We start from the raw sequence: 24,803 nt of genomic DNA, 5'->3' as shown, positions 1-24,803 counted from the left end.
AAGTTACGTAAAAAAAGCAAGTTAGTGATTTACTTTTGCTTCACACGGAACATGAACTCTGTTCTCCTGGGTGAAAGTCTGCCATTTGTTCTACCCTTCTACTTCCCCAAGGGTTATATCCACCATTTAAACTCTGCATTACCATTCTGTATTTTGCTGCCTGTACAAATGCCTTATATTGACGTATTTGAGGGGAGACCAGTCTGGCTTCCAATCAAACCAAAAAAACATGTTGTTTACATGAGGGGAACTTTCTGAGATGGGTGAATTAACAGGTTTTTTTAATATAAATTATTGATAAGTGCAGTTTCGCTGAGTTGTTTTGTGACAGTATTCTGTATGATCGCCTGTATGTATAATTGTCCGATCGCTGTCTTTATCCCTCTGTCTTTCTCTCTCCATCCCTCCTCTTCTCTCAGTGGCTGTGTTGTTCTAAAATTTGTCAGGAGGAAGCCTGTACAGGTCTCCATAAATATCCTGTCAGGAGAGTTCAGATAGTTATTTGGAAAGCCCATAAAAAGAGACCCAAGAGCAGGAGTCAACAGACCTTGCATGGTGGTGACTGCTCTGCTGCTCCACCTACTCAGGGAAGAACATCAATAAAACAAGATGCCCAACACTGATGTTTTTATGCACATGTGGAGTGCTTTTTTATTATTCTACATTCGTGCCGCCTCTGTCCATATCTCATTCTTTCACAAGTGATAATTTTTCAGTGTGAGACAAAAGTTATTGTGATTGTGAGTACACTGTAAAAAATAATCTGTTTAATTTACGGTAAAATACCGGCAGCTGTGGTTGCCAGAACTTCACCGTAAAAATTACAGTGAGTGGATTTTCTATTCTAAATTTAAATGTAAATATCAGCAAAAACTGTCATTTAGTCTGAATAATCCTGTTATTTTTAGGGTAATTGTGTCATTCATTCACACATCATGGTATTTCTCCCTAAATTTTGCATGAAATGTTATATTTTACAGCAAAACTGTGTGTTTCTTCCAGTTTATGACAGAAAAAAGTAAAAGTTTTGTGCTATTCTTTGATTTACGGTAGTTAAAAGTCTCTAATACAGTGATATACAATTTTTCATTTTATGCCCTATTTCTGATGTATTTAACAGTGTTTAACTGTTATTTCTACAAACCTTTTTTACAGTGTAGGGGATTTACTTTCTTTGCAGTGTGAGATGTTGAGAATTACCGATAAGTCTCTTGCTCTCTGTTTCTCTTTTCTTGGATAGCTGTCATGTGCTAAGGATGGAGGGAAACCCCTGAGGAGCAACAGTGCAGCCTGTCATGGAGCTCATGCGAGGGACAGGAGACACGAGAGCATCAGTGGTTCAGAAGACAGCGTGTGAGACCAAAGGAAGCCAAAGGGAAAAAGAGGGAACTTAGGTTGTGCTGATTCTAAAGAAAAAAACTTGGAAAATCAATGTTTTCAAATTTAAACAGCAACAGATGGTTGACAGTGAAATGGCAGGGATGTGAAATGTGGAAATTGTCCCCGGTCTCATCTCTCCAGTTGCGGTTTCATCAAGCAAAAAACCACAGCAGATTGGAGTAGATGGTCTGAGCAGTGAACTGTTCTCTAACTTCACTCTCCATCTGCTTTTTATATTTCTCATTTCTTCACCAACATTTTGGTTGTTTTTGTCCTCCTGTAAACTATCAGCTTTTCCACTCTACTCTTCTCTCTTTCTTGTTTTCCATTTTCTCGCTTGCACGTCTCAGCTTTCTTCTGATCTCTCTCAGTTACTTATTTTATCCTGATACTTATTCATTCTCCCTCCCTCCCTCCCTCTATCTCTCTCACTCACACACACACACACACACACACACACGCGCGCAGGCAGGGCAGTGAAGCAGATGCAGTTGACGTTCTGCACCAGTGAAGCATAACAGTGTAGTTAGCCTGCTTGGCATGAAACAGAACGCCTCAGCACGGAACAGAACAGAGCACAGCAGGGCTGAGGGCTCGGATGTGCAGCGGGGGCATCTCACATACTTGTCACGTTGTGAGTTCAAGTCCGGAGTATCACCTGTTGCTGTACATTGTTACTGCTATTTCTCTCACACACACCTGTGTTTTACTGAAAGGCTTTACTGAAAGTGTTCCTACACATCTATGATTGAAAGGATGACAAGAAGACACTTCTGCTAAGGTTCCTGGGAAAATATCTCCACAACTTTTTGATGGATTGGCATGCAATTTTGTACAGACATTCATGGCCCTTCAAGGAATGAATGAATGAATCCCAGAGGAACTTGGTGATCCCCAGGCAAGGTTTCTGACTGCCCAGTGAAATAGTTTTATCATTTAACTGATGGTCTTGTATAAAATATTGGCAGATTTCAGTTTCCTCGTGATGAATCTTAAAAACGGATTGCCTGTGGTGTCACAATAAGATCAACATCTTTGTCTCTTTGACTGCCTCATCTTAGACTTATATATATAGGCGCATCTCAATAAATTAGAATATGATGGAAAAGTCCATTTCCACTAGTTCAAGTCAAATAGCCCCAGCCAAGTATTGAGTGCATATTAATGGACATACTTTTCAGAGGCCAACATTTCCACATTAATCATACATTAAATTGGTCTTTTGTAAAATTAAATTTTTTTTGAGACTCTGAATTTTAGGTCTTCAATAAATGTAAGCCATAATCACTATAATTAGAAGAAATTAAATAAATTAAGACATGAACTGTTTCATTCTGTGTGTAATGGAGCTATATAATGTGTTATTTCCATTTTGAATTTAATTACTGACATCAACTTTTCTATGATATTGTAATTTATTGAGCACCTGTACACTCAAGCCACTTTATTAGCCTTTATGCCTGTTCAACTTCTCGTTAATGCGAATATCTGATCAGCCGATAACATGGCAGCAACTCAATGTATTCAGGCATGTAGACATGGTGAAGACGACCTGCTGAAGCTCAAAGCGAGCATCAGAATGAGGAAGAAAGGTGATTTCAGTCACTTTGAAAGTGGCATGGTTGCTGAGTCTTTCACAAACTGCTGATCTACTGGGATTCTCACACACAACCATCTCTAGGGCTTATAGAGAATGGGCAGAAAAAGAGAAAACATCCAGTGAGCCAAAATGCCTTGTTGATGCCAGAGATCAGAGGAGAATGGCCAGACTGGTTCCAGATGATTGAAAAGTAACAGTAACTCAAATAACCACTCGTAACAACCAAGGAATGCAGAAGACCATCTCTGAATGCACAACACGTCCAACCTTGAAGCAGCAGAAGACCACACCACCACTTTATTAAGTACACCTTGCAAGCTAATAAAGTGGCCGACGAGTACATATCTAAAGCGAGCTGCTTCTTCTCACAGTCAAACCTTGAATAGCTGGTCCAAGCATTTGATTCAAGCAACTACTGTAATTCATGTTTCCCTGAACTAACTAAGCAGATGTTAAATAAACTTCAGCTTTCTCAGAATGCTGCAGCCAGAGTTTTAACAAAAACCAAAATATTTGAACACACTCCTATTATAAATGGGTCATACACTATTGAGCTCATTTTCTGGTTCATACTTGTATTTTGGGTTTCTACTAAAACATGTTTTCATTCTTTAGTGTTCAAAACACATTATTTTTCTTACACTAACTGAGGATAGCTGGATTCACTGTCTGGCTGAAAGCCTTGGATACTTTCACTAATATAGCACCTAGACCTGTAATCAATAAAAGCTAGAAATCTCCCTTTTCACAATATGCAACCTTTAACTTCTCTTCACAGGCTCCCAGGAAGACAAATAATTGATTGTTTTTAAATCTATGAATGGCTTAGCCTTTTTCCTACGTTGTTGACACTCACACACTCACTGAACACACACACCAGAAGGATCACTTCAATCACCAACTAAAGGTTTCCTCACTACACAGAGAACAACGCAACAAAAATGAAGGTCTGTTACAACAGTAGTTCTCAACCTTTTTGAGTCGTGACCCACAGTTTAACATGCATGTTGTCCGAGACCCCTGCTCACTGAACACAATCCCACACGCACAGTTCAGATCATACAAACTCAGTTGATATGATGAATTTTGGACAAATAATGAAGCAGACAACAACTAAAACATCTCTCTGACCAAAATGACCAAAAAATTACATAAACTTAAGCAAAAAAGGACTCAAATTGACCACAAAATTACAAAAAATGACCACAAAAAGACACAAATTGACCAAAACAGACACAAAATGACCAAAAAAAGACATAAAATGACAAAAAAGACATAAAATGACCAAAAAACGGAAACAAGATGACCAAAAAAGACACAAATTGACCACAAAATTATCAAAAAAGACACAAAATGACCAAAAAAAGGAAACAAAATGACCAAAAAAGACACAAAATGACCAGAAAAGACACAAAATGACCAAAAAAGACACAAAATTACCAAAAAGACACAAAATTACCAAAAAGACTAAAACACATGAACACTTTAACAAAGTGGAGACAGAGCTGACTTCAGAAAAATGATTTGGCGACCCCCAGAAATCTTCTTGCAACCCCAATTGGGGTCCCGACCCAAAGGTTGAGAATAGCTGTGTTACAACACTGTCTTCATTTAAAAGCAGATAAAAGTTAGTTAGTACATTTAGTTAGGTTTAAACTGTGTGCTTATAGCTCAAACCTAATATGCCTAAACAATGTTTTTGCCATGCATGATCTTGGTCCTGACCTGAGCTCAAAGCAGTGCAGCCTCACAGAGTAGTAAGAGTGGCTGCAGACTCTTTGTCTGTTTTTACTGCACATTGACCTTGACATGACTATAAAAACGGGTGTTAATAATTCATACATTTTCTGCTCATCTTAGGGTAGTGGGGAGACTGGAGACTATCCCAGCATGTACTGGGCGAGGCAGGGGCACATCCAAGGCTTATTCACATAAAAGACAATTTACCCTCATATTTGAGAGTCTGTGCTATGCTAATCTGATGTATGCAATTCAGTGCCTTGCTACACTATGCTTTGCCAAGCTGTTACATGCCATTTCGAGCAAGAGCAGAATGGACCATTGATCTGTGCTAGATCACTGCACTACTTTCTTTTTATTTTTGCCTTAATCTAAAGTCAAGCAGCCCTATATCCTATGCTTTCCCTTGCTGTGCTTTACCGCGCTATGGTCTTTCATGCTGTGTTGTACAGTATCATGTCATGCTGAGCTGAAATGTGATTTTCCATGTAGTGCTGCTCCATGCCGTTCTCTACTAGAGAACTGAGGTTGGTGGCGTTGCCGCAGTGCTGAGTTCCGCATGCTTCAGTGATCGTAACTATAAAATTCTTTGATGAGCAGTTTGGAGCCACGCCATAACCATTTAAGAGTCCTGGAAACTGTTTAACAGCAACTCTGACTCAGTGAACCATCCATGGCACTGGAAATATACAGTCAGTGGCACAGTGTTGAGAAGGTAACATTTTTTGTGGGAGGTGAGAACTATGTCAAACTGTGTCATCTTATCTGTTAAAAACCCCAGTTCAAGCTCTCTATAAGGATTATGGTTATACTTATGCTGTTTGACTGTTTGTGTCACAGCAGAGCTTTGGGTCAACGCTTCTGGCTTGATCTCAATTACTGAAGAACCCAGTATGGCCAAAGTGTGCTTTTACAATGTTTGAGGTTTTTTTAAGGGTTGTACTGTAACATATCTGTCTGTACATATCTTAAAAAGAGAGAAGTGCATTTGAACACTTTCTTCATAATTTAGTCCAGCCATGTTTCAATAAATGAAAGGATTTCTTTTGCCTTTTTTGTCCTCCTAATGGATTCGAGGGGGACAGCGGAGTGCTGGTTTGCTTCCACTGAATCATCACTTTCTAATTTAGGAAGCAACACATCTGCTACTAATTAACGAGACTGATTGAATCAAGGCTTTTACGGGCACACACGGTCGCGTGGACTGATGCACAAACGCACACTCACACAGGATAATTTCAGAAAGGAAGTAGACACACAAGTTTGCTTTATTCAGGGTATGTGGCTTTGATGGTGGATATAGCAGTGAAATGGATTTTGTTTGTCTCTTCTCCCTTAGGTGCATGGGCTGTACAAAAGAAGTGGACGTATTCACAGTGAGGTCACCCACTGGGTTGTAAATTACTGTTTTGAATCATCATCATCTTGGGTGTTTTTTTGAGCAAAAATGCCTATATTTGGTATGGTGCAATTAGGTGCAAAACTGAATTGCCAGTCACCTCCTTAGAGCGTCTGTAGGTACAACCAAATGCTGAACAAGACATTTTAGATGACCAAAATCTTGTTATTAACTTTTATGAACTAAAAAAACACTGTGAGAGGGTTAAAGTTCCTAGAAGAAACAAAGCATACTCTGGTTTATTGCCTCTGCTTTATTGTTTATTTTTGTTAATGGGACCATAATTTACAACTAAACATCATGCTGGACTGAAAAAGTCTTGAACTAACAATTGAGATCATAAACTCATTAAATGTTATAATAAATCAAAAGAGAATACAGGTTATTTTGTCATAGAACAATCAGACTTCTTTCTGCAGCCAATGGAGTCGCCCTCTGCTGGCTCATAGAAAGAATGCAGGTTTAAGGCACTTTTTTTTAATGCTCAACGTGGTAAGATAATAACATAAGATACAATAATGACCAGGATTGGGAATGAGTTTGAAAAAATATTTATGTGTGATTCTATCTATTGGCAGTATTTTTCATTGCATCACCTCCAAATCTTCTAAAACATTGCATTTCATTAAGGGAAATTGCAAAATAGAGATAAGTTATAGGGAGAATCATCAAATACAGTTGACCTTCACATATTCTACTCAGGAGGCAATATTTTATACATCTGATACATCTTGACTAGAATAACTTCTTTCGAGTGAAATCATTACCGTTTTGCTCTGCTACACTGTGGGTTTTAGCATTTGCCCTCTCATTTTCTCCAACTCACTATTCATTTCATTAGTAGTGTTTAATGGAGACAAACTTACTCTCATGCCTATGGACTCAGTTTTGTTGCCTTCTGTCTGTCTGTCTGTCTGTCTGTCTGGTGTGTGTTCATACCCATGTTGAATATTTCCTCACACTCGGATACAGCTTGTTTCCTAGCTGAATAATTAATCTTGACACATACACAAACACTCCGAAAATAACTTATACGTAGCTTGTTATCGGACTGTGTGCTTTAACAGCTTTACCTGACACACCGTCCTGAACATTGTAAATATAGCCACACACACACACACACACACACACACACACACACACACACACTATGAAAAACAGGTAAAGCATTGATGTTTTCTTTCAAGTGAGGCTATTAAAAGTCACCTTGAAGAACACTATTTTTTCCAGCCCTATTTAGAACATGGGGTGCCCTCATAGACTGTGTATAAATAAATAATGGACGTAATCACCGTGATGTCACCCATTGGATGGTAGACTGTCCATTTGACGGGACTCCTTGAAGTGTCTTTTAGTACAACCAGACACATTTTAAAACATAATGTTCAAATAAACTTCAATGAACTGAAAACACAAAGTGAAAGGGGTCAAACGAAAACAAGGGCAACAACAAACAGGTTTACAGCTTTTTTTCTTTTTTTCTTAAGGAAGCTCAAATCTCGACCAGGTTGGAAAAAATACCAGGTTGGGATATGACTGTCATTAACTTGCATTGTAGCGAAATCCGTGTCAGTTTCACGGAAATTTGAGTGATTCCGTGGCTATTTCACGGATTTCTGTGAGACCAGGTTGCATCTGTAGTAAGATGCTGCAGATGTTTTATCAGTCTGTGGTGGTAGTGTGTTGTTTTATGCTGCAGTCTGCTGGGGAGGCAGCATCACACACAGAGATGAAGGCGGTCGGACAGACTGGTCTAAAGAGCTGGTTCTGTGGTTGGAGCCAGGTTGGACACACTGGAGGAGGTGGTGGAGAGATGACCTGTCAAGATGTTCGAGGTCGTCTTGAAATACCCAGATCATCTGCTACACAAAACCTTTATGGACCAAAAAAACAGCAGTGGACGGCTCCTCTCTCTCCGTTGCTGGACGGAGAAAAATACAAAAGATCCTTCGCTCCTACAGCCATCAGGCTGTCTTATTCTTCCAGAGATTCTACCAGACTAGCTGAATTTCCCCTCGGGATAAATAAAGTAATTTTGATTTGATTTGATTGATTTGATTTAAAAGTACACAGTACGCATTGTTTTGCTTTTATCCTGATTGATAGTTCACCTTGTTTGCGACCTGTCAATCAAAGGTAGCCACGCCCCAAATCATAAGCTTCCCTTATAATCTATTTTCTTCTAAATGGGGCCATTATTTTTAACATCATATTAAATTAGAGATGATCGTGTTAATAACGAAGTAGTCTCATTTTTTATGGAGATAGATAGGACCGGTCTCCTTTTGCAACCGACGTCGGCGACCCCTTGCTTCATTTCTTAGAGCGGGAGGTTGCCGCCTCGGTGCACTCTGGTGGACAAAATTAGTATTACAACAATAAACAATGATCCTAAAAATAAAAAAAATAATTTTAAATTAAATAAAAAAAAAAAACACTTGATTTCATATCTAGAAACTGTTGTGATGCACTATTCAAACCCCACATTAAACTGAACTTTGATTGGAAGTAAGGGGTAAAATGTCAAACTTTAATTAAAAGTAAACCAACTATGATTAGGTTTGTGTTTGAGGACACTGTGACACATTAACCCTTTCTCCTCTTTAATTGGAGTCTTGTCTCTCTGTACCCTCTGCTATTATATGTTTGATTAAATTATTTCCTGAAATGTATCTACTGTGTGATGATGTGATGTGATGTGTGATGAAGATTCAGGGTTAGCTCCCATTCATGTTTATTCTATGTCTTATTTATACAGAATTCCTTCTTGGAAAAAATTACTTTACAGTACATTTTTAACTTGATGATAGTGTCCTGATATGTTCATATTTACTTTCAAATTCTACACTGTTTTTATTTGTAGAAGCTGGGAAAGACAAATGAAAATTTTAATTCAAATATCACACAATGTCACACAGTATCTGCAGGCATTTACTCAAGTCCTTAAGTACAATTTTGAGGTTCTTGTACCTTACTTGAGTATTTCAATTTTATGTAACTTTATACTTATATGCCACTACATTTTGAGGCAAATATTGCACTTTTTACTCCACTACATTTAGCTGACAGCTCTCGTTACTTTTGACATGAAAATCATGATAAATTCAAAGTGATAAGAAGTTTTTTTTATAATTAAACCTCTTAGCAGTATATCAAGAAGTTAAAATGAGCCCTGTGTTGAGGAAATTAAAATGCTGCTTACATAAATGCATCAATACAAATATTCTAATAATAAAACATTCTGAGTTTGTCCATTCTGCATAATGAGTACTTTTACTTTTGATACTTTAAATACATTTTCATGCTAATACTTTTGTACTTTTACTTAAGTAAGTTTTGAATGCAGGACTTCTACTTGCAGTGGAGTAATTTTACAGTGTGATATTAGTACTTTTACTTAAATAAAGGATCTGAATACTTTTCCCACCACTGATGATTACTTTGAGCTCACAAAAATTACCCGAGCTGAAAATAGACTCCTCGCTCACTCACTCACTCACTCGCTCGCTCGCTCACTCACTCACTCACTCACTCACTCACTCACTCGCTCACTCACTCACTCACTCACTCACTCACTCACTCACTCACTCACTCAATTCAATTAAATTCAATTGGCTTTATTGGCATGACGTAACACTGTACATATTGCCAAAGCAAGCGTCAGAAATATAAAAATAACAGTGAGGAAAGCAATATTTATAATACATTTTGATTATATTATTCATTTTAAAAGAAAAGAAAAACTAATAACAATAAAAGAAAGCAATATTTACAATCATTGAATTACAATCAATCTATCACTCACTCACTCACTCACTCACTCACTCTCACAGAATACACAGAAGAATGATGTGAGCTCAATAACCTTTTTCCCCCAATACAATAACATGTAGACAGTAACCTGCAGTGAATTGAAGGCACAGTGACCTATGCTGAACAACTTCTAGAGTTCAAAATACAGAATGAGAAAGAAAACACACTTGTATTGTCTCTCTCCTCCTTCCTCTGATGGTCTTCCTCTACCTGTCACTCAGTCATGCTCCCTCTATTGACTTTTCCTCTCCTTCCCATCACTCTTTCCCAGCCTGAGCCACAGGAGATAGACATTTGCCAACTCTATCTCCTCTCTCCAACTTTCCTGTCCTCTATTCACTGATTTCTTTCAGTTTATCTCTACATCCGGCTATCATCTTCTCCCCCGTCCTTTATTTCAAATTCAGCATTGCTTTAGAACAGTACTGCCAACGTGATTTAAAGATTGAAATCGTAAGAATTATAATTCAGAGCTTTACTATAAACCACACTCCGTCTTTCTCCATCCCTCTCTCTACTTTCAGGAGTAATGGATGAGCATGTTGTGGTGGTGTCAGGGTCTCTTCCTCTCTGTCGCTGCTCTCCCCCTCCATCTCCCTCTGTACATCAGTCGGTAGTAGAGAGCAATGATTTGACAGTCTCTCTCTCTTTCTCTCTGTCAGTCTATGTTGCTCTTTCTCTCTATGTCCTTCTCTCACTCTCTCTCTCTCTGTCTGTCTGTCCCCCCACTAATAGACGGCCATGGTGGGGTGGAAGTGTCAGGAGAGGCATTGGTGTTGGCTCCATTAAACTGTAACCTTGCTACTCTGAAGGACAATGCTATAACATCTCCTCCTCTCTTTCCCTCACTCTGATTCTCTCATGGAAAATAAACAGGTACCCTGGGAGCATGTTTCACTTTGTTTAACATCAAACTTCCCATGCTACTGGAAAAACACAATAGCTTACTTATTTGTGAGCAGTTGAATCACTTTACCAAGTTGTAGTAGTTACAATGCTTGTTGCATTACGTTTCTCCTTTGCTCAACCCAGCTTGCTCAAAGTTGTTATCCAAACAACTCCAAGGTTGCCACATCTACATGTCTGTCTTTAACAATTAGCGCTGGGCGATATGGACAAAAAGTCATATTCCGATATATTTAGGCTGAATCTCGACATCTGATTTATATCCGGGTATTTTTATTGCAATATGAGAGCAAATTTTTTTATTTTTTTATTTTTTTTTCAGAATAATATGAAGGATAACCACAACAACAAAAATGAAAACAACTATACACCAGTACAAAGCCACACGGCGAAAACAGACAGACAAACAAATGACAAAAAATACCCAAAAAACAACAACATGAATTTAGCCCAAACAGAAATATAGAGAGACTGGTAATATACACAGATTCCAGGATAAAAAGAGAATCATATGAAACGTTAATTAAATTCAAAGTAACCCTTGGACCACAGCGATAGCTTTAGACCAATTGATTATGCTTTCAGGTCTAGCATTATTAATCCTGGCTGTTGACCTCTCAAGAAGACAGACATCAAAAAACAATAAAAGCCAGGTTCTCTTGAAATTCGTGACAGGTTCAAACCAGTTCTTTATAATGGTTTTCTTGGCAGCCGTAGAAGCTGCTTATATTATTCTTTAATATGAGAGCAAATGTTCAGTGAAAATCAAAGCCAAATATGACATGTTGAAAGTAGTTTTATTGAAACCGTTTATTTAAGTGAACATAAATACCATATAACAGGAGTACCTTTTTTTTTTTAAACCAAAGCTCCATAAAGTGCACATTTAAATAAAAAAATATCTTAAACAAAACTAGCCTAAGAAATAAAATAGGCCAATCTTTTTCTGAAATAAATGTATTTATATGAGAGAAAAAAAATAACAGGCATTACAAAATAACTAAGGGCAGCATTTATATATAAAGAAAGGAAAAAAATTGAACTATATTGATATATGCGATATGGTCTAATTCCATATCACATTTAAAAATATATATTGATATATTTTTTATATCAATATATCGCCTAGCCCTATTTAACATGTAAAAAAAAGAAAAAAAGAGCAAATTTACTATAGCTGCAACCATGTAGTTGGTGCATCCATGCTTTCATGTATTCACACACACACACACACACGCACACACACACACAACCCTGACCTCCATGCCAGATTTCTGCCTCCCAGCACGAAAAACTGCTGCTTCCTTAGAGTGGGACGGACCTACTGGGTCCCAAGACACCTTCTGCAAGGCTGTATGACAAGCAGTAAATGACTTATGAAAGGGGTTGAGGCTACGTTGAAACATGAGCTCACTGCTGAGACCAATGATTCCTCCCATAACAAATGGTTAATGAATTATGAAAGTTAGCCTGGTTCGAGTAGTAGTAGTAGTAGGTAGGGCTAGATCACACTTATGAAAGAGGAACTCTGCTCTTTGCAATGATGCATCCCACAACAGACTACCACAAATGAGTTTGGCCATGGTACATCAATCCTTTTAGTTTTACAGCGTTTTTTATAGGCCACTCCCACTGCCACACCCCCTTTTTGCCAACTGGCATGAACAGTTAATCAGCTGTCGTGTGACTCACGGATGACCTCTTCATAAACTCTTGTGCTGGTCTGTGAATTCATTTGGAAGTTATGAACCAATTGGCCACTCCCATTGCCAATCCCCCTTTTAGTCAAGTGGTAATAAAACACACACACACACACACACACACACACACACACACACACACCTTCCCACTCACACTTGACCTCCATGCCAAATCTCAGCCCTGTCAGAACAGCAGAAAAAAGGGAAAGGCCTCAGAGACACAGAGACAATTAAATAATTTCCACGTATATAATAGTGAAGTTAATGTTTTTGTCTAATCTGGTCTTCAGCATTGGTTAATGTCACATTTTTACACTGTTATTGTCATAATTAGCTGTTAATAGCAGACTGTATTACAAAATTCTAATATATCCAGCCCATTGCAATGTGTTAGCTAAATGAATTATTTCAATATAATTGAAAAACGTAATACACTTCAAACCTGAAATGTGAAAATGACTGAATATAATGACTTTGAGTAACTGTGAAAGGGAACAGGGTTCCTTTTATTATGCAACATGTAGTCTAGCATAGGCTATAGTCTATTAATAGAATGCACTGGTATCCATATCAACGATTCTGGCTTGGCTTCACATTGAAACCAGATTTTGCAGTATCGCACACAACTATATCTGGCAGTACTGTATGGAGATAAATAACAGTCATTCAATTACTGAGATTTTAAATACTACTATCAGAAAAAGGAGGGGGATTTTCTGTTACTCAGGATTGTATTTCTCCCCAGCACTGTCCACATTTACACATATAAAACAAAACTTTAATATACAGTACAGGCCAAAAGTTTGGACACACCTTCTCATTCAATGTGCTTCCTTTATTTTCATGACTATTGACATTGTAAATTCATCAAAACTATTAATGAACACATGTGGAATTATGTACAAAAAAGTGTGAAATAACTGAAAACATGTCCTGTTCTAGTAAGCAAAGGGTGGTTACTTTGAGGAATCTAAAATACAAGACATGTTTTCAGTTATTTCACACTTTTATTGTTAAGTACATAATCCACATGTATCCATTCATAGTTTTGATGCCTTCAGTGAGAATCTACAATGTAAATAGTCATGAAAATAAAGAAAAATGCGTTGAATGAGAAGGTGTGTCCAAACTTTTGGCCTGTACTGTATATTCCCATTAGAATGCATTTGCCTCTCATTCCAGATTTGAGGTAACAGCTGCCCACCTAAATGAGTCAAGATACCCCTGAGCCCAGGAGTCAAACCTTCCTGAAAGCAGCCAAATATCATTCCTTATTTACAAATTGGAGGTCTTGTGGTTCTCCTTTGGGTGGTCTCTCATGGCCTGAGCTTTGTTACAATTTGACCTCACCTTAATTTAAAAGCTGTGACACTGCTGGAGAGAGGGCTGGGTCAAGTGTAAGTCAATTCAGTGTCTTTTTATTTGTTCATAAAACAACACGGTGCTTCAAATGTGGAAGCTGATGGATCTTGTCTAAGTCATTGGTTAGCTGCCTTTGTTCTCTATCTCACTGATATGGGACACAGAGAATTGAATCGGGCAAGACGTCAAGGTGGTCAGGAGCTGGCAGAAAAACAATCAGACTGTACCATCCATCAGCACAGTTTCAAATAGAAGGTGCCAGTGAAACAGTCTTTGAATCAGATTGAAGTGAAATTATATTTGTTTTGATCGCTGTGTTGGTTCACATTTTTATTCCGCGTTGAAAGAAAAACTGAATTCTTTTGAGACAGAATAACCAGAGCAGATGAGGTTGAGTGTTGCAATGGCTGACTGATCAATAGTGGTGCTCGATCAAAAAATGTACTTTCAAAAAATAAACTATTTTGTGGACACTAAGATTTGAGACGTTGACCTTTTGCACTGAAAAATGCATTGTTCTGAAGGCACCGGTTCTCCTTCTCTTCTACACCTCCCAGTTGATTTGTCTGTGTTAACAAGACCTCACCTCTGTTTCAACTCCATTCTGAATTTATAAATTGTTTTGTGACATGAATAGGCTTCATATATCTCCATAGAAGATAATAAAGACAAGTGTGTACTTCACTAGTAAAGTCAATGAACCGGCTTCTGTTCCAATATTCATCCCTAATTCTCTCTGTGAAACAGGCTTGTAGGTTTCTTAATGAAACACTTACCAGGGGCATTAACTAATCAATGCCAATCAATAACTTGATTGGGCGATGGATGATCTATCAGCCTGAAGCACTGATCTCATGATCAGCTGTGTGAATGATTGATTCATTGACTGGTTGGCCAGTGTTGAACTGACAAGGGCAGAGAGGCTTTGGGGTGTTGATGTGAGACTGTCACTTGAAAAGAAATGCTTGAATGTAATTCTGTTTTCATTTATTGTTTATAATTAGACCAATTAAAAGTAATGCAGTGTCATTTGTAGATAACCGATGTGAATGTGAGCCAGGAGGCACAGCTTATTGATATCCATATTGACGTTATTGTTATTAAGTGGCTACCTCTAGTGGCTGTAATTACGACAGGAGCAAAGGCATTATAGTATAAAGACTGAGAAAGTCCGTTTAGGGCTGGTATGTCAAAAACAGGACTTTACAGAGTAAAAACAGTGTTTGTGTCCCCTGTAAAACCAAATGTTGTTATTTTAAGTTCACTTGTAATTTAACTTTTGTATGTAATAAGTCCCCTACTAAGGCGTGTACATAACTGCAAACTATTTTGTGTCAGTTTATGACAAGTCAGGAAAAATGTGTCAGTTTCTGTTAGTTACATGCATAGAGGTTTTTCAAAATAAACTGTGTTACCAGGAAACAGTTTACTTTTAGGCAATACAACCACTTGACTATGCTTAGGGTAAGGCAACAACATTGGACACAGTTATGCAGGTTGACTTCAACTATCAACATTGAATCTTGGTTTCACACAGAACACCCATCCATTACTCTTTCTGTGCACTGTAAATGGACTTTAATGCTCTTTATATGACATTCATATACTCCAAGCATCTAAAATTGCAACTATGGACAAAGTGTTGGTATCTGATGAGTTGGGAGTGAGACTGTTCTGGCATAAACCAAACCAGGTAGTCCCATTTTCACTGCATTAGTTGAACAGTTATTGATTTAAGGTATCATAAGAACTGTTCATGAGGATACAATATGTATTTATCTTGCAGATAAGACAATAAGTCTGATCTATAAATCCTAATTATATAGGATATATTAAAATCAAATGTAAATAAATCCTTAAATTCTCACTTCAGCACTCTCCAAAAACTTGATATGACATGTGGCTCCAGAGACCTGGCAATGCACACCTTATCAAATGCAGCTTTTAGTGTCATTAATAATATACAGTTGGAGTCACAGCGTTATTTCCTCTCCAAATTATAATGTAGTTTGGAGCATGGCTTTGACGTTTACAACTATGAATGCCTTTATTTCTGCCAATGAAAAACCTATTTCATTAATAACAGGATAATTACACCAGTCAGGAGTCAGTCCCATTGGAACAGCAGGGATCCATTGTAAGTACTTTGCTCAAAATATGCATTTATTTTAAGAATTCTCCAGATTTGTTACCTGAAACGTATTATGTTACAACTGTATGGTTATTTAGACATAAAATCCTTGGCATCAATAAAGTATGTTCCTTTCTGTTCCTTTCCTGTCATGCTTTCTATTCCACTTTTGTCTCTGTTGATCTCATTCTCTTTAATTCAACAATTCATTGTATCTTCTTTCCTTTCCTGGCTGTTCATTCCTTGTACTCCCGTCTCCAAGGACCACACACACTTGTCCTGTTTAGAAATCACTCAACCGCTCCAGTGCACGGTGTCCTTTTGAACTCCTCCTCTACTCATGCCTTCTCTCTAAATTTGGTGACAACAAAAAAGCCTTACCAGGCTGAGTGACTGATGCACGCACGTAAACACACACATGCACGCTCGACTTTTTGTCAACTATTTTCTGATGCTGATCCACAAAGAGAGCAGTCACACAGAGAAATGATAAGAAACAAACTGTGGAGGGTTCAGGAGGGTGGCAGGCAGGGGACAGGCAGTTACGAGGGAGGCAATGACATATGTGTGAGTGTGTGTGTGAGTTTTGGAGAGAGAGAGAAAGAGAGAGAGAGAGAGAGACATGGATGTGAGATAAGTGTGTGTGTAAGAGAGCAAGAGAGTTAGTGTGAGAGAGATCAGAGCATGTTGAGAAGAGCTTTTGGCTTTTCTCTCTGAGGATAAAGCTTGTTCCGGCCTTGTGCTGCTGAGTCCCGCTGCAGCACTGTCCATGGTGCTGAATCGGCTGGAGGGTCTTCCGTCTCTCTTTATCTCCCTCCCTCCCTTCCTCTCTAACATTTTCTCTCCTCCTCTCTGTCTTTATCTCTTGTGCCCTCTCATTGTCTTCTCTATCTCTCCCTCTCAACTTCACAGACGCTTTATTGTTATGAAACACAGCATGTTGCCACAGCAATGTCAACACTCACTAGTGAAATGACGGTAGTCAAACACTACAGAGCAACAGCAAACACACAATAGATGTACAAAAAGAGCTATGGAAATAGTCAATCATAAAATATCAAGTTTAAATAGGAATTTCCTCATCCACCCCCCCAAAAAATGCTTGCAATGAGTTGTTCTTTTTGCATTGGATTTATTTTCCTCTACAACATATGGGGCTGAAAAATGAAAGCATTGGTAATTTATTCAAATAACATGTTTAAATTAACCTTACAAGGACCTCTTGTGGGCTCTTATGAACCTTTCTCTCTATCTCCAGGAAGCGAAAGCAGAATAATTATTCTGCCACACAGTTTCTTTTACATTTTTGTTATGACGAATCATCAGTTGGTCACAGAAACACTGTAATTTAACACGGTGGGACCAGTCATATATCAATTTACTATTCAAATGTTATTAGTGCATCTATGTATGCATTTTCCTATTGAGTTTCTGTATTTTATGTAATTTCAGAAAACCTTGTAACAAATTTATTTGAGAGCAGAATGGTCCTATATTGTGGGGTGTAACCTGAAAGTACCAATGTCCTATAATACGATATTAAATAAGATCCATTGGAAAAGTTAACTAAGGGGATAGGAAAGCTATGATAAGTTAGCAGCTCCACACATGCCCTTTTTAATCAAGTTGTGGGTTGCCAGGTTGCGGTGACACATAAGTAAATTAAACAACAAGTTCTCCAACATAAACAGCAGAAGAGATCGTGTGCCAGTACCACAAATTACGGCACGTGGGTACGTATCGCAGCGCGGCTCGTGGAATTGCGGTACAAAGGTGCATTCTAAAAACAGCACACACATACGGTCTGAAAAAAAGGCTGCAGTTTCTGTGGATTTATGTTGTAAAACAACTGACCTTAGGCTTAGGGCAAGAACTTCTGAGAAGGCGTTATAAAAGACAGTTTAAACAGTAAATACTGAAATCACCTGACTGCTGCAATTTATGGAAAAAGCGTTACGTTACGTTCTAAAACGTGATTCATGTAACTTATGTAAACAACATAACTTAAGTGAACAATGTAACTTACGTAAACAATGTAACTTAAGTGAACAATGTAACTTAAGCTAAAAATTGTTCACTTTTGTTTTCACACAGGACACGAACGCTGCTCTACTGGGTGAATGTCTGCTGCTTGTTTGATCCGTCCACCACCCCTAGCTCATTTTTCGCTGCCTGTACACACAACTATATTGACGTTTTTGACAGGAGAACAGGCTGGAATTGAATGTAATGTGTGTAGATTGTTCTTCATACATGAATTTTATTAATCCGTGTTGGATGATTTTTCACATTAGTTTGAGGAGTGTGAATTGAAGGAGTTTCCCGGGAGAAACATCCAAGTGGGAGGGGGTCTGTAATCAGATGTGACTTTGACATAAAATATAAGTACTTATTAAAATACTTATTTTTAAATGAGAAAAAACAGGCAAATCCTCACTCACCTGATTATTTCCTTGACTAGCTGCTTAATCAACTAATTATGTATGTGCTAAAGACTAATTGCTTTAGCTAGATACTCTTTTTGACTTCCACAATGTAATTTTTATGGATTTTTAGGGGTGTAAACACCTTGCATACCAAGTACATTACAGAAAAATCCCCTCACCTGTCCATTGGAGCAGTGTAATTACAACCTGTCCTCCAATTCTGTAAGTCTGTACTTTTCCACATTCTCCTCCGGGGTTTATTACTGCTAGACCGCCATCATTACACCTACTGTCTATTTAGAGATTAATGTGTTTCTCGTCTGCATAAAGAATGTGTTAGTCTTTCTATATTTGCCTTTAACTCTGCTAGAATTTGATTTGGACAGATGCTGTAAAGGGTTAGCTTGACTGAACGAGACTGTAGGAGCAGCTGGCAGATGAAACCTCCTCCTTGGCTTGAAAAGTTGAGGGAATTAAAGGTGCTGTTTGCGAACTGAACAAATGAGTCTCGGGAGCATCTGAGGGCAGGAACTTTTATTTAATTCCTCTGTCTCTCTTCTGATGTCTTTAACCCTCTGTCTACTTCTTTGTTTTCGCGTTCAGGGCTTGATTTGTATATAGTTGCATTTGTCTGCACTAATATTTACTCAGCTCTGATAACACAATTCAGCAAGATCCTTCAGGTTAGTGATTATTTTTCATTTGAGGATCCAAGAATATGTTTTTTTCCTTCCCTGGGGACAAGCAGTCTAATTAAAATATTGCTACTATGGATAGGAATCATCAGAAACAAGACTCTGACCCATTTTCTTGTGCTGTCCAATAGTTAAAGAAATCCTGCTGCAGGCTTATTAAAAACTCATCACATTACGCCTTCAAATGCCACCAGAAGTGACTTTTATGCATGTTGTTTCCCAAAATAAACTTCCCAAATATCCACACCTCACTTTGCTTCACACACAGTCCATCACTCTCACTCTCTCACATGCAAACACATTTATTTATCTTTTATTACACTGACCTTTAGCCTGTGTAGCCCAGAGGTGCTTCTACTTCAATTGAGGTTATAGAATATGAAGCAAAACGTCAAGAGTTTTAATTTTCCTGTCCCCTTCTCATCTCTGTCCATTCCTTTAATCTGTCTGTCTGGTTATTTCTGCCTTCCACTGTCATTCCTTTTATCTCTCTATTATCCATTGCCCTCACAGCCAACCACCACCAGCAGCCACAGCCCTGGACTATTTTGTGCTCTGCCAGCAGTGCACCATATAATTTATCCCATCTCTTGCTAATCAGATAATTGTAGAACACTCACACTTTATAATCCATGAAATCCTGCTGAATCTGTAAAGTGAGCACACTAATCTGCCTCCTGTGCAGGCTGTTTCACCCATTTCTGATGCTAGCATTCATCACCGCTGCAACTGAGTAACCATGCCATCAAATGCTCTGGTTATCTGTGTCAAAGAGGAAATATAGGAATTCTGCAGAGCAATCTGCATCTGGAGCTGTGACCTCTAAACAGAAAATGGCACAATCATTAACTGTTTAGTTGTCAGAACCCAACCACTCATCTCCACCTCCTAGTGGTAATTGCAAGAATACGTTTTTTTTGTTTTGTTCCAGGCATGATTTGCAAGCGTGCCAAAACAGCTACCAGGTCATAATAACATGACAATAATCACCCACATATGAATATATGTATATGAATTAAATAAGCTGTTGAGCCTCTTCTATCTTCTCCAACTACAATCTTTTATCCAAAGAGATGTACATTTAAGAGATCATACAACACAAGCGAGGATGAAGTCATGAAACAACACAAGAATAAGCAAAAATAAGTGAGTTGAGTCCTGTTTGGATGTAAATTATTTTTGGCTGTAAGTGTTTTTTGGACGTAAGTGTTTTTGGTACGCACATATTTTTCAGTAGTGAGTGCAGATAGTGTAATGTGTGTTAAAAGGGTTAACTAAGTGTTAAAACAATATGTTATGGCTTTATGTCTTGGGTTGCTAGGAGTCATGTTGTCAATGTTAGGTTGCCAGCTGCTATTGTTAGTTTTGTGCCACACAGACATGAGCATGTTATCAATCTTCTCATCCAACTCCCAGCAATAAACTAAAATATGCACATTTTACTGAAAATCAAAGTATGATGGAGCTGCCAATTTCACCTCCAGTGGCAGCCAGGAGTCAACCTATTGTACATGTAAGTTTAGGGCATGACTGCAAATATGTGGTGGCACTGCACTGCTCTGAAATATGACTCCCATTCGAGTGCCTCTCCAACACCATTGGGCCAGAGTACCAGGGGTGCTGTGCCAAGCCTTTAATTGTAGCCAATCCTTTCTGATTTCCCATGGGCCTCCCCTCACTGGTTCCTGGAATTCTGAATCCTTGGATCTCCCATGCGTAAGTTTCAGCTTCACATCAATTTTGAAACAATAAATTGGTAAATGGTAAATGGACTGCATTTATATAGCACAGAGGGCGCTCATTCACCCATTCACACCGGATTCATACACTGGTGACTGAGGCTACCCTAAACGGTGCCACCTGCCACTATCGCGAACCCATTCACATACTGATAAAATGCAGCATCAGGAGCAATTTCTGTTTCAATATATTGCCCAAGGATACTTCAACATGTTGGCTGCCATCAAACCACCGACCTCTCTACCAACTGAGCCACAGCCATTTGAATATTTGAATTAATATTGGAAATTTGAATATTTTTATATCACCACAAGTAAAACTTTCTTCATGCTGGATCCAAAAACAGAATTTCAAAAATGGGGGAGAAAAGATCATGTTCATGTTTCTTGAACAATCATAAAAAGGAACTATGGCTGGGTGATTTATGGAGGAAATCAAATATCATGACATTTTTGGACAAATATGTCAATATCAATATTCCTACAATGTCATAGGGTTGAGTATGTGCTTTCAAAAAAAATATAACACAATGAGATTTTTGACAAATAATCTCCATTAATGTGGATATATTATGAGTAAAGAAAAATAATATTAGAGAATGACATCACTTTATTGTAAAGCAGCCTTTACAACCAGGAACACTTATTCCATATTGTTCTTATCCATGGATGCACTTTTTATTCCCACGGCCCTTTTGAGGACCCCACCCCTCACTTTGAGAACCTCTTGCCGTGTCGGTGTCTCCTGACAGACCCTAACTGTATCAGCTACTTCTCCCAGGCAAACGCCCCGGCGATGCCATCACGCACAGTCGTCATAACGCACCCATCTGTTATTACCAGCTTGTAATCCCGGAGCAGCGCCTTGTCAATAGACGGAGCGGGACACGGATACAGAGGGAAGCAGACAGACAGGAGAGGAGCGGGTAGGCGGATCGCCTCCCGGGACAAACCGCCACACAGTGTGAAAGTAACTGCAGGAGGGGACAGAGAGGCTCACTGTGGAGGACCAGAGCGCTTTTTAACAACAGAAAGGGAGCGAATTGAGGAATTGAGGCTGGTTTCCTTGCGGGATTAATCTTTTTTTTCTGACCTATAACGCCTCTATCTATAGGCTGCCATCCACCGGGCAGCACGCACTGCTGTCCGGAGCCTCTCCTTTGAGGGAGACCGACGCGGAGACAAGAGAGAGGTCAAGACAAAGTCACTTCTGTGGCTTAAAAGGGGGGAACGATCGTTTGCAAAGCTCCTCTGATTCTGTAGTTTATTTTCCATTTGTACTCTTATTCTTCAATGTCTTACCTTGAGGCGGATAATCACCTTTAAGTGCAGAAGATTATTATCCTGTAACCAAATGCAAAGAGCAGTGGATGAGTGAGATGTGATGTTGGTGCAGGAAGGACAGCTGCTTGAATGGAATGGGGGAGCAAAGAGCATCTATAGGGGAGCTTAGACCGGCTGAGTAGCCCCAAAAAACGACGACCGTGCCCGGTTTCACGGAGACGTTTTCCTCACTCTCACTATTCATTGCTCTGCACACTGCATCCCAACGATATTAGCCCCCCATCGGTTGGGTGTTTTTCCTTTAAATGACCGATTGACGGAGTCTTAACGCGGGGAGCTCATGTGGAGACCAAATGAGTGCGCAACGCGGCGGTGCGCCGGTTTAGCGGCGTTTTTTCCACGCTCACAGTTCCATCTCAGTGGATCAGCGGCGGGCACCGGATTGCTGTAGGTTATCGGCTTGCCACCGGTCGCGCACTCGCACCGGGCTTTTAATGCAAACTCAACGGGAACTAAATTGAAACGCCTGGCTTGCCCCAGCACCACTCCAGGAAGCCCGCAGCAGCGCGACCAGCGTTGCGCGGTGCAAGACCCCCCGAAAAAGTGGATATGATTTGTTATTTGGTTTAAGAAAGATATCTAACCAGGTGGAGGATTATTTAACACGTTGTTTGCTGAGTGGAGTTCTTCACCTAACAAGAGGGGGAGATAACCAGAGGAGAAACCGCCTCTACCTTACCGGAGAGGAGGAGAGGGAGACGCGCAGGTATGACAGTCTCTTTATCTACTTTTCTCATCTATCCGATTATCGCACAGTTTCCTCCTTCCATCTCCCGCTTTCTGTGGCTTTACGCGTTTGTGAGAGGTTGATTTGTAATTTTAGAAGAGCTGAGTTGAGCACACACACACACACACACACACACACACACACACACACACACAGAGGGAAAGAGAGAGAGAGAGATAGAGAGAGAGAGAGGAGAGAGGAGGCAGATGGGGAGATAATGGCGCTGGTGTTTTCTCTCTCATACGATTTAGAGATGGTGATATCCTTTCTCTAGATTAAAGACAGGAGGGAAGGAGGAGAGAGCCTGAGTGGGGTTGTAGAGCATGAGGAGTGTGAAGACATGTGTCTGAAACAGATGAGGAGATGAGAGAGGGTACACGATGTGAGCAGAGATGGGATAAAATAGCATGGGAGGAGAAGAGGAGTCTGAGAGTTCAGAGGAGAAGGGGCGACGAGGGAAGGATGGATGGATATAGAAGAAATACTGAAGGGAGGAGAGAGTTACACTTGATTAAATTGGGTGAGGAGAGCAGGGCTGGGGGAGCACAGACAGGGGGGAGAAGTGAGACAGGACTTAAAAGGAGTTGTTAGGGGAAGAGGGCAGAGGAGAGGGTGCTGAGATGGAATACAGAGGAGGCGCAGAGAGGAGATGGGCTGGGTGATAGGAGAGGGGGAAGACAGAGGAGAGGACATAATGGCAGGTGAGAGGGAGGACTGCCGGAGAGGTGAATAGAGAAAATAGGAGGGGACAGGAGAAGGTAATGGAAAGAAATAGATAGAGGAGCAGTTTGGGGGGGAAAACGACCAAGGAGATATAGGGGAGGAATGAGAAAAGATAGAGAGAGCAGGTGTTGCAGCAGGCATAGAAATGATCCTTTAACGGCAGCATGCTGGAGGCCAAGTGTAGAATACTCTAACAGTGCTATATGCTGTAGCTACTGTATGGTATTATCCAACGGACTGCTGCGTAATGGCAGTTGCTGCACCATGGAGACAGAAGGAGAGAGGCACAGACAGAGAAGAGGGGAAGCCACAGAAAGCTGCACACTGCCAACAATTTAGTTTGCCGTGTCAGCTCATCAGCTCCTCTTTACCTGGCAAATTTTCCCGTCCCTAACTGCCCCATTTGCATTTTGATGGGGTTTTGCAATGGCTCTAAGCCACCGTAAAACACATGTAAACACACATACAAGATTAAATGAGGTTTGGGGAAGTCCTACGCTGGTTTTCCTGTTTCTGTCTCCAAATGTGTAAACCTGTGGCTTAGCCAAAGCCTTGTTTCGAAATTTCTTACTCGCCTACAGCACATTTTGTCAAGCTTTCTTGTATTGACACATCTTGATTGAATGTGGCTGGGGACACTGGCAGAGTCTTGAGAGATTTTCAGTTTTTAATGCATTCCAGATCACAATCTTAATGCATGTAATCATTGTGTCGAGTTAATTAGAACCTGATCGTGCTGTTCTGCAATGGAAAAGACTGGAAGTAAATGGAATTATAAAGAGCACTTGCTCTCAGCATGTTTCTTTGATCGTGACCCCATTTGCACCATGGCATGCATGGTAAAACTCAAATACTGGCAGGAGATTTTATTAAGATTAAGCTTAGAGTCTCAATCTTGGCAAATATGCCCAAAGAAGATTGCAGGCTAACTTTTCCTCCCAAGCAACACGAAAATAAATTTCAATCATGCTTGTGTGTAATTAGTAGTTGATGTAGTCCTAGAGTGGGCTGTAATGAGCTGGGCCCTGATTCTCTAAATCATCGTGGTTATTGACATTTCTGTCACAGTGAGTGTGCCAACGAGCGCAAAGGATTCTGGGTTATAGCTGATATTCTGG

The 24,803-nt window shown here is 39.6% G+C and overlaps 1 protein-coding gene across 1 annotated transcript in view; it reads left to right on the top strand.

Annotated features, from left to right (window-relative positions):
• The first annotated feature begins 21,899 nt into the window (after positions 1 to 21,899).
• zgc:172282 (leucine-rich repeat and fibronectin type III domain-containing protein 1-like protein) overlaps positions 21,900 to 24,803 on the top strand; it is a 213,664-nt gene continuing 210,760 nt past the window's right edge. Inside the window, exon 1 of the mRNA XM_059330988.1 lies at positions 21,900 to 22,941. The gene's annotated coding sequence lies outside the window, so the exon portion shown is untranslated. The remainder of the gene's footprint in view (positions 22,942 to 24,803) is intronic.

Source organism: Centropristis striata, chromosome 4, assembly GCF_030273125.1.
Source record: "Centropristis striata isolate RG_2023a ecotype Rhode Island chromosome 4, C.striata_1.0, whole genome shotgun sequence".
In the NCBI taxonomy this organism is placed as follows: Eukaryota; Metazoa; Chordata; class Actinopteri; order Perciformes; family Serranidae; genus Centropristis; species Centropristis striata.
The sequence above is the reverse complement of the archived record's forward strand: the minus strand, read 5'-3'. Positions and strand labels throughout refer to the sequence as shown.